Genomic DNA, 15,905 nt, shown 5'->3' with positions numbered 1-15,905 from the left:
CCCTGGCCCCTATGCAGCTTGCCTGTGTACAGCAATGGTCCCCCCACCCCTCGCGGCACAGTGGTGCGGACATGTTAGCCTGACTGGGACAAGGACCACAGTGGCTCTCCCAATAAACTTGCGCAAGTGCATTGCCCACGCTCTGGCTGAAACTTTTGAAGAGATTACCGAGGCCAATTACCGCCATGTGATAGACCACATCAATGGACTATTCCACATCTAGGCATGCATGCATGCATGCAGCCGTAACCCTCCCTCCTCTCATGAAATATTTCCATCCTGAAAATAAAAGCCACTTACCAGGAACCCGCTCCTCTGTTTGTCCTCCACCAAGTAGTACTGCGACTGGCTATCTTCCTCCTGTCTTGAGAAGAGCTCCTGACTGCGTGCCTCCTGGGACTCCAGGGTGTCTCCCGCCACCCCAGTACTCTTACTCTCGGTTTCCTCCTCCCCCCCGCTCTGAAGTGTCCATCGTGGTCGTCGGAGTGATGGTGGAGTCACCCCCAAGTATCACATCCAGTTCTTTGTAGAAACAGCAGGTCGTGGGGGCAGCACCAGAGTGGCAGTTTCCCTCGCGTGCTTTGCAATAGGCATGCCGCAGCTCCTTCACTTTAACCCTGCACTGCAACGTATCCCGGTCATGGCCCCTTTCCAGCATAGTCCTTGATATCTGCCCATAGGTATCGTAATTCCTACGGCTGGAGCACAGCTGTGACTGCACAGCTTCCTCCCCCCAAACACTGATGAGGTCCAGCAACTTGCCATTGCTCCATGTTGGGGCTCGTTTGGCACGTGGACGCATGGTCACCTGGAAAGGTTCACTGATTGCACTCTACACCTGGCTGAGCAAACAGGAGGGGGATTTTTTAAATTCTCAGGGCATTTAAAGGGCAGGTCACCTGAGGCCAGGTCAGTAGAGTTCGAACTGATGAGCAGAGTGGCTGAACAGGCATTCTGGGATACCTCTGGAGGGCAATAATAGCGCTTTTGGTGGCCACACTGGCAGAGCAGCGCTGCATCACCAGCGCTGCAGTTGTTATTCCCCAGGCCGAGGTGGAGTACAGCCAGCGCTGTAGCCAGGGAGATACAGTACTGTATGTGCCTTTCAAGTGTGGATGGTGAGTGAGTTGCAGCGCTGTAAAGCCACTACCAGCGCTGCAACTCTCCAGTGTAGCGAAGGCCTCTGAAATCCAACCACCAGATAGTGGTCAAACCAGCAGATAAAGGGGAGTCCTATTGTAGTTCTCAACTGTGATGATTACAACTTTGATACCACCCACTATAAAGAACTCAAAGATCCCACACCACAGTTCACCCAGGAATTTAAGAATATCCTCGAATCCTTTCCCAAACAGCTCCAAGAGAGAGTCTACAACCTCATCTTCCATTAACCCACCCGAGAGATGTTCTATATGCTTCCCAAGATATACAAACAAGGGAACCCAGAGAGACCATTCATGTCTCTTCACGGAACTCTTACTGAAGGAATATCAGGACTCAGAAACCATCCTCAAATCACTCACTATACAAAGGACCACCTTCCTCCAGGGCACAACTGACCTTCAGAAAGACCCCAACATTAATCACCTCCCTCAGAACACTATCCTTGCCACCATGGGTGTCATTTCCCTATACACTAACATTCCTCAAAATGATGGCATCAATGCCTGTCTCAAATATCTACAAGACAATGGACAATGCTCATAAATTCACCAGAAACGTATCACCAAACTCATCCATTTCATCCTCAACCATAACAGTTTTACATTCAACAATAGTTTTGTCCAGACCATGGGAACAGACATGGGTACTGAGATGGCTCCTCGATATGCCAAGCTCTTCCTGGTCCACCTCAAGGAAGAATTTCTGGACAAATACACTACAAAAACCAATTATATACGTGAGATGCATGGATATTATTATTTTCCTCCTCTGGACAGACAACCTAAACTCCCTCATAATTTCCACTACAACTTCAACAACCACTACCCATCCATCAAACTCTCTCTAGAACTCTCCTGCACCAGCATCAACTTCCTGGACACCACAGTCAGTTTCAACAATGTGACCATATAGACAACTAGATATGGGAAGCCCACGGATCACCACACTTACCCTCACAGATAGAGTAATTAGTCCAAACACACCAAGAAATCTGTTATCTACAACCAGGCACTCAGATACCATAGAATATGGTTCAAGGAGAAAGGCTGGGATACACACCTCACCACACTTAAAATCGCCTTTACCAAACAAGGACACTCCACCAGGAAAGTAGATCACATCATGGAACAAGCCACTCAGATACCCCAAGAAAACCAGCTTCAATATTGGAGGAGAAACCCTCTGACCACACCCACTTAGCTGTAATCTACCACCCCACATTTTGAAAGATCTGACTAACATATTTTCAAGATGGTCACATTTGTAAAACAATGGACACCCGTTTAATGCCTCCTTTAAAAGTTAGTTTGTCACTGATAGTCATTTAAAGCAGAGATTCTCAAACTGAGGGGTGCGGAATGTATTTTGTGAAGGGCGTGAGATGCTTTAGGGGAGGAAAATGCACACACTTTACCCACCACAATGAATAACAAGCAAACTTGTAAAAAGCAACAGAGTCCTGTGACGCCTTATAGACTAACAGACGTTTTGGGGCAAAGCCGATTCCTCCAGACATATCAGGTCCTCAGATGGCACTATGCATTTGACTCTAGCTGGCGCTGTGCATTATGGGTTTCTATTAAGCTTGCATAGTATTACGAAAAGGTGTTGCCATCTGTACATTAATCCTTTTGCTATGACACGGTATGCACATTTAATTGTAAGCATTGACCACAATCATAGTTCTTTTGCTCTTATTTCAATGGATCATTGGCTCATTTGTGGAATTTGTGAAATTGCTCTGCTCCAGAAAACAGGTGCATCTATCACACTAGTAACAACAGTGTGATGCCACTAAGCATCTCTCACTTACTATATATTTAAATGGATCTGTTTTGAATCAATACCTTACTGTTTTTAATGTTTAATGAGAGTTGCATGTTGATATTTTTTTTAATTGGTATATGTACTTGTGTGGCAGGAGGGAGGATGTAAAGTACTACAGACATAAAGGGTGGTGCGATCACTAATTTAAAGCACAGCAAAATTCCCATTTTCTGTTTCTCCTTCTTATCAGTTTAGGCCATGTCTATGCTAGCAAGCTTACAGCGGCAAAGCTGTACCAATGTAAGATTGCTTGTGTAGCCCCTCTATGCTGATGGGAGAGAGCTCTCCCGTTGCCGTAATAAAACCACCTAAATGAGCAGAGGTAGCTTTGTCGGTGGGAGAGTGTATCTCCTACCAACACAGCGCTGTGCCCATGAGTGCTTATGCACAGCTAAATGTATGTTGCCCAGGGGTATGGTTTTTTCCACACCCCTGAGTGACATAAGTTTTGCCGACATAAGGGGTAGTGTAGCCATGATCTTAAATTGCTTTATGACTATTATAGCCTAAACATGGAGAACTTGACATATATCTCATAAACAAGCTGTATGGTGGCTGACATTTCAGTGTTGGTTCGAATACAAGTGCAGTGAAGCTCACTGTAATGATTAGAAGGTGAAACTGGTGAATGGGATGGTGTTATGGTTATGTGGAATCAGCATGCATATGGAAATATTTTAGTGATTTGTTAGAACTGTCTCCTGATTCTAAACATTATGAAATGATAAATAGTGTTTATCCTGCCAGATTTACTGTATACTGAGCCTGCCTGTGAGGACGGATACAGGGATTTCTCCTCCCTTATTTTGAAAGACAATGCAAGAAACTGCTGCTTCTAGAAAACCTGCCACCGCATGAAATACACCTTTTGAACTGCCAGTCTGACTCAGAAAGTGGCATGGTCCAAAGGCACTAGGGAAAGTAAGGAGGAATGGAAATAAGTGATCAGGGATAAGGGAAAGAAAAGCAGAAGGAAAGAGTGAGGGAGATAGTGCTATGTTTTGGAGGGTGGGAAGAGACGGCTGTTGGTAGACAAGCAGTGCTGTGTGAAATGGTTTTGGTACACAGAGCCACACCTATAAAACTTCTCTTCTGGTTTTGCTAAAAGTATGGCTTGTGACACTGGTATCATCGGCTGGCTGAAAAACAGAATTTAGCTACTACCTTCTTCCTTCCCCCATCTCTAGTTTTTTCCAAGTAAAAACTAAAGGCTGCACAATGCACACTGGAATGCACTCATGAGCCAGTAACACACTCTGTTGTGTGTTACTGATGGATTATGGCCTGTCTTGTGAAGAGGGCTTTATATTCACTGAATTTTTTTTATATTCCTTTATCAATTAACAGGTGTCTATAAAAATACAGGATATTTGGGGGCAGTGGACTGACTGACTTTTCCCACCAGTTTGAAGCAACCATGGAAGAGATTCTAGCTGGATGGTGACTGTGGCATGAGAGGAAAGAAATATGGTGCAATGGAAATTGTAACCTCCGTGAGAGGGGAAACTCACTAATTGATTTGCTGGAAAGTGTCTCTTAGCAGTGATCCCTCTAATTTTTCCCACCCATGTGTGGAATGAATTTTGTTATGTGCACCAGTATGGAGGTGATGTGTGACACATCACCTTCATATTGGTGTTCATAACAAAATTCATATGGTGGGGGTGGGACTGAGGGGTTTGGAGTGTGGGAGGGAGCTCAGGGCTGGGGCAGAGGGTTGGGGTGCAGGGATGTGAGGGCTCCAGCTGGGGGTGGGGTGGGGCCATGGATGAGGGGCTCAGGGATGGAGCATAGTTGTAGGGTGGAGGGGATGGCTTTGGCTGGGGATGTGGGGTTTGGGGGTGCTGGAGGGTGTTCCAGGGCTACAGTGGGGAGGGAGGACTCACCCCAGTTCTCTACGCAGGAGCACCTGGGCTGGGGGGGGAGAGGCAGAAGAGGGGCACCACAGGGTACCGAAAGGGGTACAGTAGTCTGGTCTGCACCTACCACAGAAAGAAACTGTGAGGTTTTGAGGTCAAGCCTTTTTCTGCTACTCATGGCAGAATGTGCTTGTAGCTGCAGTATTAATTTGGTGATTAAGCCTAAGAACAAAAATCATCCACTATCCAAAAGAATTAACATCAGGGGGCCTGTCATTACCAGGTATCTACATCAAAGGCATCATGGTTGCGCTCCTTGTTAGTATGAAGTGAAGAGGCCAAGTCTGAACTAGGTTTATTTTCTGTCGCTGTTCTGGTCAGGCAAGGCATGCTGGCAAGTCACTGAAGTAGGGAGGAAGGTTGGTACTACTGTTACCCATACTGTACCTGTTTATGTTGACAAAAGGAAAATGCATGTTTCCAAGCAGGACTATCTGCATCTGTCATCACTAATAAACTAAAAATATTTTTATTAGAAGTATTTAAGTACTTGTGTACAGATGAAGGAAGACAGAGGGAGAATATCTAAAGAAATTGTAGGCTTGGCAATGAAGTGGGTGAAAAATATTGTTCAAATTATGTTTTATATAACTTTACAGTGCCCCCTTTTTTAAGTTCCGTTTCTACTGTGACCAATAATTCAGTGCCTGTAAATCCTCTCCTTTAGTTGGATTTTTTCGGTTTGTGGATTGATAGAGGAAAATGACTCTGATTTTAATGATATGCATGTATTTAAACTCAAAGTGACAGTTTCTCTTTTGTATGTTGTGACTGTCATGCACAGTAAAAGGCTACAATTAATTTATCTAGAAAAATGCAAAACACTTCATTGATGCTCTCTGAGTCTTGTATATCTTTTCATTTCATCATGCTCTATTTGGGGTTATGCTAAATCTTGCATTAAAATGTGCTTTCATCACTGGGCAGTCTCATATTAAAGTGATTTTGAGTGAGATAACTGGAATGCTGAAACTGAGGTCCATTAATGTGGTGTTTACCTCTAATTTTAAAGTTTAAAAATCATTTGTCATTAGTTAAATTTACAGTGGCAGTTTTAGGTTTAGAGGAAGCTCTAGTGACCGCCTGTAAGAAGTAATTCAATGAACCTGTCACTAATAATTTCATTCTGCAGCTGATAATACTGAGTTTAATCCAGAAATTGAGACATTCCCTTGGGGAAGAATTTTTCCTTGTTGAAATATATGGGGGTATGTGTAGTAAATTTAACTGGAGTTACCTGCTCTTGTATTTTGAGAAGATACAGGGACTTTCTCTAAGCCCTGTACAAACCTCAACAATATACAGGGTAAATCAGTTTTTCTTGAAATATTCTTCCATCAGAATTCTAATAAGATGACATGTTTAAAAAACAACATTAAAGAACAAATCGTGTCAAACCAATCTGATAGCGTTCTTTGATAGGATAACAAGTCTTGTGGATAAGGGAGAAGCGGTGGATGTGGTATACCTAGACTTTAGTAAGTCATTTGATACGGTCTTGCATGATATCCTTATCGATAAACTAGGCAAATACAATTTAGATGGGGCTACTATAAGGTGGGTGCATAACTGGCTGGATAACCGTACTCAGAGAGTAGTTATTAATGGCTTCCAATCCTGCTGGAAAGTTATAACAAGTTCCGCAGGGGTCTGTTTTGGGACCGGCTCTGTTCAATATCTTCATCAATGACTTAGATGTTGGCATAGAAAGTACGCTTATTAAGTTTGCAGACGATACCAAACTGGGAGGGATTGCAACTGCTTTGGAGGACAGGGTCAAAATTCAAAATGAACTGGACAAATTGGAGAAATGGTCTGAGGTAAACCGGATGAAGTTCAATAAAGACAAATGCGAAGTGCTCCACTTAGGAAGGAACAATCAGTTTCACACATACAGAATGGGAAGAGACTGTCTAGGAAGGAGTATGGCAGAAAGATCTAGGGGTCACAGTGGACCACAAGCTAAATATGAGTCAACAGTGTGATACTGTTGCAAAAAAGGCAAACGTGATTCTGGGATACATTAACAGGTGTGTTGTAAACAAGACATGAGAAGTCCTTCTTCCGCTCTATTCTGCGCTGGTTAGGCCTCAACTGGAATATTGTGTCCAGTTCTGGGCACCGCATTTCAAGAAAGATGTGGAGAAATTGGAGAGGGTCCAGAGAAGAGCAACAAGAATGATTAAAGGTCTTGAGAACATGACCTATGAAGGAAGGCTGAAAGAATTGGGTTTATTTAGTTTGGAAAAGAGAAGACTGAGAGGGGACATGATGGCAGTTTTCAGGTATGTAAAAGAGTGTCATCAGGAGGAGGGAGAAAACTTGTTCACTTTAGCCTCTAATGATAGAACAAGAAGCAATGGACTTAAACTGCAGCAAGGGAGATTTAGGTTGGACATTAGAAAAAAGTTCCTAACTGTCAGGGTAGTTAAGCACTGGAATAAATTGCCTAGGGAGGTTGTGGAATCTCCGTGGAAATATTTAAGCGTAGGTTATATAAATGTCTATCAGGGATGGACTAGATAGTATTTGGTCCTGCCATGAGGGCAGGGGACTGGACTCAATGACCTCTTGAGGTCCCTTCCAGTCCTAGAGTCTATGAATCTATAAATAGTCAGCAGTACAACTTTTTTTGGCTGTCATTTGTTCCTCTTATTCTGGTGGTTTGCAAGCTAACTCATGACACTCTGTAGTCTTAAAACAGGCTCTTTAGTGAGAAGCCCAGCCATTTTATTTATGATCTGTGTATTCTTCTGAAAGTATGGACATTTACTTTCTGACCATTGTTCACAGAAACCGAAAAACTTACTAATGTTATGAAGGCTACTGTATACATGATAAAGATAATTAGGCTCTCTGGTTGAACAGTTACAAATGTCTATGCTGAAAGAGAAGTACAGTAATTTGGGTAAAAATGAAAAATAGAAATTTAGATTCAGTTCTGGAAATGGAATTCCTTTAGTTATTCATAGTGAGTGTGTCCTCAACAGAAGCAGTGCAGGCATCCCACCAATGTCTTAATTCTGACCTGCAGAGACCAATTCTAGTGATAGGAGGGTTGCTCAGTTCAGCAGAATGCAACTTATGGTGAACTTAAAATTTGAAGAACACTGTGTAATACATTTTTTTTTAAATATTGTAGGGATTTTGGGGGGGGTGTGGGGGGGTGAAATAACACACAGAGACCCAGCTCTTGTAATCTGAATAGAAATTTACTGTGTGTACATTAGTTAACAGAACTAAGGAGTATGTAATTTTCCAGCATGCAGAAGTTCCAGATACTGTAAATCTATGAATGGGCTTCTTAGTAAATTGTATAAAATCCAGAGTTGTGGCTCCTTTTACTAGTCAAGTGACTTTTGTACCAAATAAATATTTGAGAATTGTATTGCTGCTGGAAAGGGTCAATATTACTGTGGTGACAGGTACAGTGTAGTAATATCTGGCTGAAGCATGTTGAATACTGTAGACTACACATGACTGTTCTATTAAGTAAGATTTAATATAAAAAAGTTGTCAAGTTTTAATATTAGAACACTGCTTTTTATTCAACAGCTTGCTACTTCTTAGCTTTATTAAGGGTATGTCTACATTACAAATGCTAGAGTGACACAGCTGCAGTACTGTAGTGTAGATACTTGCTATAGTGACAGAAGACTTTTTCCCTTGCTGTAGTAAATATATCCTCTCCAGATGCAGAAGTTAGGTCCACTGAAGAATTCTTACTCCTGAGGGCATTCTGCACCAAAAAAATTAAATTCCATGCCAAAAAATTAAAAATTCTGCATACAATATTTTAAAATTCTGCAAATTTTATTCATCAAATAAATGTGGAGGCTCCAGCATGGCATTGGGGAGCACAGGCCACTAGCTGCACAGAGGTGGGAGATCATTGTGCAGCTCCACTACAGGACATGGACTCAACGGTGAGGCTGCACCCAACCCTGACACAGCGTAAGGATTGGGCCAGGCCCAGAAACATCCCAGGGCCTTGCACCTCTGTGTGGGCAGACAGGGTCAGCAAGGCAGGATCCAAGTGTGGAGGGGCTTAATGTGGGGGGAACCAGCTGTGGGTTGAGAAGGTTCTATGTGGGGCAATCTGGGTGTGGGCAGCTCAGTGGGGGATCCAGGTGTGGGGGGATCTGGATGCACAGGGGCTTGTTGGGGGGTTCTGAGTGCAACAGTAATGGGAGACTGCAGGGGAGTCAAGGAGAAGGTGGTTGGGGCTCAGCACAGGGGGTGTCTGGATGTGGGATGATAGAGCTTGGCAGGGGGATCTGGGTGTGAGGTGCTTAGTGGGGGGTCCAGATGCTGGGGGAGTGGGGCTCGGTGGGGTGGGGATCCAGGAGCAGCTAGTTGGGGCTTGGTATGGTGAGAATCCAGGTGCGGGTGGTTTGTTGCGCTGGTCCAGGTGCAGGGGCAGTGGGACTCATCGGGGGAGTTCGGAATGTGGGGGAGTGAGGCTTGGCGGGACGGTCTGGATGCATGGGGTTGGATAGATGGAGGAGCAGCTCCCTGTACTGGGATCCCTCCCCCTGCAGCTGAGGAGCAATGGGTGCAGGAAGCAGGGGCGGAGTACGGGGGGGAGTTTGCAGAGCTTCCTGCAGCCAGGAGAGAAATCTGGGGGTGGGTCTGACCTGACCCCAGATGCTGTGCAGGAGAAGAGGAAGTCCCATCCTCCCCAGCCAAGCTGTGACTACCAGCTGAGCCCAGCATAGGGTAGGAGCCACCAGCTGGGTCTTCACCAGTCCCGCCTCCTGCCCCACAGTGATTTACCTGTCTGCCAGCTGCTTTGGGCACCCAAAACATACTGCTGGAGAAGGTTGCATGACTCCTCTTTTGGCTTCCCTTTGCTTCCCTGTCAGGAAGTCATTTTTCTGGGGGGAAGTAAAGAAATTTGTGGGGAACATAAATTCTGCGCACGCGCAGTGGCACAGAATCCCTCCAGGAGTAAATTCTTCTGTTGACCTAGCACTGTCTACAGGAGGGCGTAAGTCAGCTTAACTACAATATTACAGCAGCACAGCTGCAACTGCACTAGTGTGGTACTATAGTGTGGACACTTACCGCAGTGACAGAAGGGGTTCTTCTGTCACTGTAGTAAATCCACATTTCTGAGAGGCAGTAACTTGGCTGACAGAAGAATTTTTTTGTCAACCCCTAGCACTGTCTATAGTGAGGTTAGATCGACTTAACTGTCTCTCTCATGAGGAGACATTTCACATCCCTGAGCAACACCACCTGTTGGACCTACATTTGAGGTGTAGACCAGGCCTAAGATTACTAATGCCCAAATTCTAAAGGCAGTACATAGCCCAACTAAGTGGGCTGAAGGGGGAGTTGTTAAGAGAAGAACAGTTTTTTTTCTTCAGGCTGTGGAACTGCTCTGCAGCTGCTGCTGTCTTAGGGCATGGCTACACTTACAAACGTAGAGCGCTTTGAGTTAAACTAGCCTTTGTAGAGCGCAGTAGGGAAAGCGCTGCAGTCTGTCCACACTGACAGATGCAAGCACACTGGCATGGCCACATTTGCGGCACTTGCAGCGGCCACAGAGAGCAGTTCATTGTGGTAGCTATCCCAGCACGCAAGTGGCTGCAATGTGTTTTTTCAAATGGGGGGGAGGAGTGTGACAGGGAGTGTGTTGTGTGTATGTGGGGGGGAGAGAGTGGGTTTTTGGGGGGCTGAGAGCATGCATTCAGATAAATCAAGAACCAGGCGTTTCACCCAAGGCACAGCAAGCGCTTTGCTTCTCCCCGAAGTGAATTACTAGGAGTGCTCTAGCCACGGAGTCAGAGTGCTCTAAGTGCCTTGCCAGTGTGGATGGGTTGTGAGTTACGGCACTGGAGCTGCTTTAACGCACTCTAACTTGCAAGTGTAGCCAAGCCCTTAGGGCTACAATAATCTCTGAAGCTGCTGTGTACTTCTCACCTAATGTTTTGTCCAGGGTGAGAATGGTATTTTGTCACTGAATCTGTACTGAGTGGATCCACTGGTCCATGCCCAAGCTCCCTTCTGTGCTGGAGTACAATGATCCCTCACAGGGCTGTGCTCTCTGATGTGCAGGGTGCTATAAAACCCCTGTTCAGCCTTCCTAAATCCTCTCTTCTTACACAGGGGAACTGCAACTGTTTTGGTGCTTTCAGGGTTCCCAAGGCCTGCCGGGGGGGTGGGGGGGGTGGGGAGGGAGGGAGGGAGGGAGTGCAGGAAGAGGAGGATATTTAAAGAAAGTTTTATCTTAAGTACAGTTCTTTTTCTATAGTTAAACTGTTTGAGGTTTAGATCCCTTTCAGATGGTTTAATTCCTGTTTGGGAAGTATTAAGAGAATTGAGTTGTTACATCTTATCTATTTAAAAAGAAATTTCTCCAGTGGTAAATGGAAATGTAATATTAAATAAACTGTCACCTAAAAATAGATATAGCTCATACAGATAAGTATAGCTCGAAACAGGTAGCCTTGTTTGTCTACCTAGTAATTGTACAAGCAGAGATTTGTTTTTAATTGAAAAATTATAGCCAAAATAGTCAGAGTTCAGCCAGACTCTGAACTTTTTTTCTTAGCCAGATGTCCCATTGAACATACCAAGCCCTTGGCAAGCCTTAAAATGTGGACAAGTGGCCATTCTGGAAAGACCTAACTTTCTGGATATGTGGAGTGAGTTGAACTGGTCCCAAGAAAAAAGTGTGTATGATTTTTAAAATAATTTTGTGGGAGTTTAAAGTGTTTGGCTATATTGCAATACAACTTCCTGCAGCACCGGTGTTTTTTTCTAGGACTTTTGAGACTCCTATCAGAGTAATGACTAGTCATGCATAGTTCAGGAGATCCAACAAGGATATAACCCAAAGTGGTTTAGCTTCAGGTAATTGATGAGCACGGCTGCTTTGCTGAAAACATTGGACCCAGTTTTTTAAGGCATGACTTCTGAATATGTGTAAGAATCGTGATCGAAAAAGGATAGATGTGGCATTTGGAAAATTATGCAGACAAATAGAGAAGCTGCTTTACATTTTAAGAGCCAGATATGATGCATATATTTAATAGTTTAGGTTTGTTTGTTATAAAGTTTGAGACCTACAATAGTAAAAGTAAAAACATGTTTGTCTCAGATTTGTTTTAGAGAACTGCCTTTGAAAGGAAGAAGTCCCCATTGAATATGAAATAATTTTGTTTTGATTTTTAAAAGAGGTGGCTTTGGTGTAATCTGAACAATGTAAAGTCTCAGAGAAATCTGACATCTTCTAAAGGTTCTAAATGTTAGTGGTCTGAAAGGTCTGGTTCTTGATTTATCTGAATGCATGAGAAATTCCCAGGCTCCCATATGTTTGCTAAGAGACAACTAGAAAAGATTGACTCTGCATTGCAAGAGTTATGTTTGGGCAACCCTCTCTCAAAGACAAGCAGGCTAGTGAATAAACATTAAATTTGTGCTCAAATAACATTTTTCTGTTGCTTTGTCTGCTTGGGCCTTCATTAGTGTGTCAGCAAGCTAAAATCAAATAAAACCTTCTGTATGAGCTGTAGCAGTGTCCGTTTACTCAAACCACTTGGAGCTTTTTTGTGAAGAAGAAAAGTCGTCTGGTGCTTATTTCATTTCCCTAATCAAGAAAGGTGTGGATAAACTGTTGCTGCTGAACAAAATGTGGGGCGGGGGGAGCAGCTCGTGCATTCTTTGAAGATTTGGACATTGCTTTTTGGAAATTCCTTGAAAAAACAAGTGATTAGAGTGCTTGGCATAGCAGGTTTTTTTTGACTAAGCAGTAACCTCCCAGGTTGAAGTCTGAACTCTTCATTCGGTAGAAGAAATGTTTGAGAGCTACAAAGGTTGCCTAATTTTCTCTTAATTGAACACTTCCAACGTTTTGCCTTCATCCATGAAGGAGAATAACAAAAAAGAATAATTCTGAACTCCACAGGGTATGTATTATCTGCATTATTAATATTTTTGTGGTCATAGTAAATTCTGATTCTAGTTTAGTGCTTTTGATGCTTAAAGACTACAAATGTTCTGTACCTTTTAAAAATCAGTATGCTTAATACCTGAATTAATACAACAGGGTAGGCATTTTTATTATCTGAAATAGGAACGTGAATTTGGACAAAAAATTCCTGTGGTTACATTAACTTGGTATAGTGGCAGTTGCATTTTTTTTTGTACTACTGTTGTTGCCTAAATTTTTCCAAATGCTAGGAGAGAGCACACTTTCATGTTGTTTGCATGATTAATTGCACTAGTCAGAAATATACGTGATATTTGCTGTAGAATCCTAAGTGCAAGCAGTTTTACTATAGCATCAAGATAATGCTATTAAGTGGTTAGAATATTAATATTGTACAAAGAATGCTTATTACATATCACTATGCGTCATTTGTTTTTTTGGGGTATATAGATAAAGCACTCCTTTATAGCTTTCCCTCCATGGTAATTATAAAACACCCTAGTTTGATATTCTGTGCGTGCATATTTAAGTAAGATTCTTATAAGTTCCAGTTCATAGTGGAAAACGTACATTTGTGGTATGTAAGGGTGTGTAAATATGTTTTTACAGCTGCACTTTAATGTAACTTGTTCTCTGTTTATAGAATCATGCAATGCATTTTGGTTAATAACAGAACTATTAAACTTTGCTTTGAAAAATTAGGTACCATTACTAGCAGGTAGCTAATGAAACCAATCAATTTTCGTCTTCAAATAGGCTTTGCTTTGAACAAGAGGTGCTCATATCATCACTTGAAAATTACATAAGATATTAAAACCTTGTGTCTTAACCTACATGCTTTGCCTTATTTATGAAGGCATTATTTCATAGTCCACATTATTTGTACAAGAATATATTCAGTCTGAATTTGCTGCTTGTGATACTTTCTGCTTAATAAATTACTTGGATTTTTTTTTATTTTAAAAGTGTGGCTACTGGCTCCCAAGCCCATGTATGTGGGTGAGGAGGAAAGTGTTAGTTTGTTAGTGGTGCATAATTCTGTGGGACGTAGCACTCTGTAGTTTTTGTGGTGCAATGTAGGGCTACTTCCAATTAATGTCAATATTAATGCAAGGACATTGTCAGTAAAACGTTTATCTCCATTTGATCTACAGCGAAGTTAACTGATACTGTAGTTTTTCTAATCATCTATAAGTAGGCAGTGCGTAACAAATTGAGCAGTAGGATACAATACCTATCTATTTATTTTTGTGTCTTTGACCAAGTGCCAGGGGAAAGTGCAAATGCAATCCCCCACTACCACAAATTATGCAGTCGAGTTTCCCGCATTTGGGGAAATCGCAGGGGTCAGCACACCTGCGGTGGAATGGATGAGCCTCACCCTGGGAGAACCACTTTCATGATCATGGTATCTCCCTTGCCAATACCTATGTAGTAAGATGCAGCTATAGGCACAGCTGGGATGTATGGTACAGCCAAGTTCTTCTCAAATACCCAAGTCCGAGAATCCCTGCTGGAGAGAATGGCTTGTTACCATTTTATATAAAGACTAGGAAAACATGATTGTCATATTTGGAATCGCTTAAAATATTTAATAAATAAGTAACCACTATTTCTACACTACTGTATTTGTTTGCAGAACCTAAGGGCTTGCCTAGACTTGCGAGTTAGAGTGCATTAAAGCAGCCCTGAGCGCCCTAACTCACTACCTGTCCACACTGACAAAGCATGTAGAGCACTCTGACTCCAGGCTAGAGCACTCCTGGTACTCCACCTCAGCGAGAAGATTAACACTTGGTGCGCATTGGCTGGAACACCCAAGCATCAGTGTGAACGAGGTGTTGCGTTACTGCACTCTGATCAGCCTCCGGAAACTTCCCATAATCCCCTTAAGTGGCTACTCTTGTCATTGTTTTGGAATCACGGCAGGCATGCCGATACACCCTTTGAAAGCTCAGTTTCTGACAGCTGGCATGGTTATCTGTTCCGAGACAAAGCAACCATTACTGTGGAATGCTGTATGTGAGAGAGAGATAGAGGTGGGGTGGGGAGAGGGAAAGGGGGTTTGCTGCTGTCTGAACTTACAAGACAGCATGCTGACATGCAATCAACCCCCCCAAAACCCACTCTCTCTCCCCCTGCATACACACAACACACTCCCTGTCACGCTCCACCCCACTCCCCTCATTTGAAAAGCACGTTGCAGCCACTTGCATGCTGGGATACTTACCACAATGAACTGCTCTCTATGGTTATTGCAAGAGCTGCTAATGTGGCCATGCCAGTGCACTTGCAGCTGTCAGAGTGGGACAGATTGCAGCACTTTTCCTACTGCGCTCTATGAAGGCTGGTTTAACTCAAAACGCTCTACATGTGCAAGTGTAGCCATGCCCATAGTGATTTGAGTGTCTACTCCAGTCAGCATTGGAACCACATTGTACTGGGCACTGCATAGACGAGTAACACCGTCTTGCCCTAAGAAGTTCAACTCTTATTTTGTTACAACACTCTTTGAACTAGACACCTTCAGTCTGCACTACTTAGCCTTCAGTATCACTTAAGATGATGCAACTTCAAATATTTCTTTTTCACTGGGTTTAAACAAACAAATCATCAAAGGTGTCTAGTTCTGTTTAATAGTCTTAGTGTTTGGTGGATTTCCTGCTTCCAAAATGTCCTAGATTAAGAGCCTGAAAGCATCTGTTTATCCATCGACGAAGTTACAGCATGGGCGGTATCGACCCTTAACGTTTTCCCTTCCTACTCCACTCTCTACAGTGTATTTCTGCCTGGAGCTGGAAGGACTGCTTCTTGGGCCTTAAGTGGTAGGGCATTCTCTACACTCCATTCATTCTTCTCAAACTCAATTTCTTTAGGGTGCCTGTTGTGGAAAATTTTGTGATAAAGGCCTATTGAGTGGGGAACTGGATTGGGACAACCAATTTACATCGTATCTACTGAGGATCTATCAGATAGCAGTAATTTTTGGCCATCACTAAACTGGGGAGATTTCAAACTGGCAGCCTAAAGCTGAAAGGCTCAGTACTTAATTCCTA

The 15,905-nt window shown here is 43.1% G+C and overlaps 1 protein-coding gene and 1 non-coding gene across 7 annotated transcripts in view; one reads left to right on the top strand and one right to left on the bottom strand.

The window, feature by feature from the left end:
* DISP1 (dispatched RND transporter family member 1) overlaps positions 1–15,905 on the top strand; it is a 181,712-nt gene that overhangs the window by 77,220 nt on the left and 88,587 nt on the right. The window lies entirely within an intron of this gene.
* On the bottom strand, positions 14,118–14,280 carry LOC115649524. The gene has a single exon (XR_003999849.1). It is a non-coding gene; the product is annotated as a U1 spliceosomal RNA (small nuclear RNA).

The sequence above is a fragment of the Gopherus evgoodei genome, chromosome 3 (genome assembly GCF_007399415.2).
Source record: "Gopherus evgoodei ecotype Sinaloan lineage chromosome 3, rGopEvg1_v1.p, whole genome shotgun sequence".
Taxonomy (NCBI): domain Eukaryota; kingdom Metazoa; phylum Chordata; order Testudines; family Testudinidae; genus Gopherus; species Gopherus evgoodei.
This window is presented reverse-complemented; position numbering and strand designations above follow the sequence as displayed.